Source organism: Nilaparvata lugens, chromosome X (assembly GCF_014356525.2).
Source record: "Nilaparvata lugens isolate BPH chromosome X, ASM1435652v1, whole genome shotgun sequence".
NCBI lineage: Eukaryota > Metazoa > Arthropoda > Insecta > Hemiptera > Delphacidae > Nilaparvata > Nilaparvata lugens.
The window spans coordinates 72,905,987-72,909,607 of NC_052518.1; positions in this window are offsets into that span (position 1 = coordinate 72,905,987).

Genomic DNA, 3,621 nt, shown 5'->3' on the forward strand with positions numbered 1-3,621 from the left:
AAAAGAAGCATTAGGTTTAATTTTCGGAGTAACACGTTTTGAACAGTTCCTCTATGGCAGACACTTTGAGACTCGTACTGATCATAAAGCTTTAGTGGAAGTTTTCGGTGAAAATGACTCTATTCCAAAAGTTGTTTCCAACCGTATTGCTAGATGGGCTTTAATTTTGAGCTCATACGACTACTCAATAAATTATCACAGAGGTGCAGATAATGCAACGGCAGATATGCTATCAAGGTTTCCTTTGGAAAATGTATTGAAGACAAAAAACGAAAAGTTAGGGGAAAACAATAGAGCACATCTTTTCCACCTTCGATTTCAAGATATACCATTATCAACAAAGAGCTTACAAGAAACAACAAAACATGACACAACACTTGCAAAAGTCACAAACTATCTCCGAAGTGGTTGGACAACAGATACGAATGTAAACAAAGAATTACTACCATATTACAATAAACGAGAAGAACTATCATTTGAAAATGGCATACTCCTCTGGTCGGGTCGTTTAGTCATACCCACAAGATTAAGAACAAAAGTACTACAAATTCTTCATGAAGGTCATCCAGGAATTGTAGCAATGAAAGGAAAAACATGATTCCAAGTATGGTGGCCTGGACTGGACAAAGATTTAGAGGAACATGTAAAACACTGCACCGCATGTCAAGAAAACAGAAACAGAGATGTTGAGATGCCCCTTTTCTCATGGACTCTTCCAACAGAAGTGTGGTCTAGAATCCACATAGATTTCGCAGGACCATTTTTAGGGAAAATGTGGTTAGTTGTTGTAGATGCTAGATCGAAATGGCTCGAAGTAATACCCATGTCAACAACCACAACAAAATCCACGATCAATATATTACAAGATCTATTTTCTAAATTTGGCTACCCAAGAATAATTGTAAGTGACAATGGTCCTCAACTGACTTCGTATGAATTCCAAAATTTCTGCAAAGAACTGAACATAAAACATGCACGTATCACCCCATATCACCCAAAAAGCAATGGATTGGCGGAGCGTTGTGTATGAACGTTCAAAGAACGTATGGGAATTTCAAAAGGAAGTACTGGCACCTTACAAGAAAAACTAAATAAATTTTTATTCGCTCATAGAACATCCCCAAAGAGAGCAACGGGAAAAACACCTGCTTTTATGATGTTCGGTCGCGAGTTATGCTGCAAAATAGATCTATTACTACCAGATGTTAACGACAGAGTAGACAAAGAGTTAGTTAGACAAGGGAACAGCAAGCCGAGAGTCAACGCAAAGGTGTTCAGAGAGGGCGATGGCGTATGGGTACTAGACAGATCAGGCAAAGGCTACAAATAAGGAAAAATCGTTAAAGTAAATGGACCATACTCATACCTAGTGAATGTTGAGGAAACGATGAGAAGATGCCACGCAGATCAACTGCGATATGCAGATTGAACTTAAGAAGAAAGGGGGAAGATGTAGTATACCAGAAACCAGATGTTATGCAAAACAGATGACATGAATCAGTTATAATATTTAATAGTTTGTTGATTGGAATTCACTCGATCCGACATGTTTTAATAGAGATTACACACATTGAGTATTAATCTTTGAGACTTATTTATTTCTAATATTCTACAGTTAGTAAAACTAAAAGGTAGATACACTATAGCAATGCAATTAAATACCAAGTTATAAAGAATTTTCCAAACTTAGAATGAAAGATGGTGATGACGATGGACAATCCAATCAAGAACATGTAATACTATAACAGTAAACTACACTGGCTACAAAAAAAAATAAAATAAAATAATAATAATAATAAGCACTGTGGGACTTGGATTTCGAAGGACCACAGACAAGATCACCAAGTTCCACATTCCCTACCTATATACAGAGAGCAGCATGCATTCAGACTCCTCCTGGTCACTTACAATTAACCACTTCTCAACAAGTCGCTTATACTGGCCTGATCTGTAATTTTGAAAAGTTTTAAGATAGTCAGGTATGTTTCTAAGTATTATGTGTGACAGGTACTGAATATTAGTTGTTGAATATGTTTTATTTAATCTTGGAGTCTGTATATTGTTTATTTGTGATGCTCTGGTGGGGTATCTATGATCTATTGTATTGATAAAAATTTGGTTATGGTGAGAGTGCATGTAAATTAAGGCAGATCTCACAAATAGCTGCCTTACATTGAACACTTTAAAGTCCTCATATAATTCTTTAGTGGAACATCTGGGACCTCTCTGCAATGCGACCCTCAAGATAGAATTTTGAGAAACTTTTAAAGGCTCAAGAACAGTTTTATAGCATCCCCCCCAAGCAATTATTCCCCACTGTAACATTGATTGTACATATGCAAAATAGACATTCCTAAGCTCCTGTACATTAAGTATATTCTTAAGCCCATGAAACAGAAATATTGCTTTACGAATTTTGCTTTTAATGTATGAAATGTGAGAGGACCAATTCATTCTGTCATCAAATATTACCCCAAGATATTTTTATGTGCCTACTTTTTCAATAGATGGACAGTTGCAAGAACCCCCCTGTTGAATATTGCAACGATGTAATATAATACTATTTGAGCTATCATCTGTCCTATTCCTCAATTTTAAGTCCATAAACTTTGTTTTATTAACATTAAGGGTCATTATATTTTTATCGAACCAATCTTTTAGTTTCTCAAGGTCACTACAAGCCTTATTGTAAACCTCTTCAACATTTCTACCCGACAGCAACAATGCAGTATCGTCAGCAAACATATACAGGCTACCTTGTAATCTTACTCTCAACAGATCATTTATGTACAACAAAAATAGGAGAGGCCCCAATGTGCTTCCTCGAACTACTCCATACCTGATTGTTTCCAGGCTACTATGCACATCATCAATTTGGATAAACTGTTTCCTATTGCTCAGGTATGACTTGAACCAATCATGAGACTCACCGCAAATTCAATATGAATACAACTTCCTAAGCAATATTGTCCTATCAACCGTGTCAAATGCCTTAGCAAGGTCCATGAAAATTAGTAAGCTTCGCTGGTTACATTCAAAGTTCATATTGATCTCCTCATTCAACCTAAAAAAGGCATCCGACACATTCCTATCCGTTCTAAACCCAAACTGTCTATCTGACAAAATTGCCTCCTCCATTAAGAATTTGGTAAGCTGGTTTTTGACTATTTTTTCCAATATTTTTGAAAATACACTGAGCAAAGAGATTGGTTTGAAGTTGCCCAATTCAGATTTATTACCTCCCTTGTATAGTGGGAAAACCTTAGCCACTTTAAAAACATCACGAAAAACACCAGTACTAAGACTTAAATTGAAAATGTGACTCAAGGAAACAATGAATAGACTAATATTATTCTTCAGGAAGTTAGCTGATATATTATCATGTCCTGGAGCTGATCCACCCCTCAATTCATTTGCAATCTGTGTTATTTCGTTATCGGTTACAGGCTGTAGGATGAATTGAGAATTACATACATAGTTCTGATCAAAATCATCTATTGGATCGCCTATTCTTTCTCTGATTTTATCTGCCAGATCACCTCCAATTGAAGAAAAATATTTATTAAATTTATCAGCAACTGCCTCTCTTATGTCTGTTGTTACGCTAATATCTAAATCATT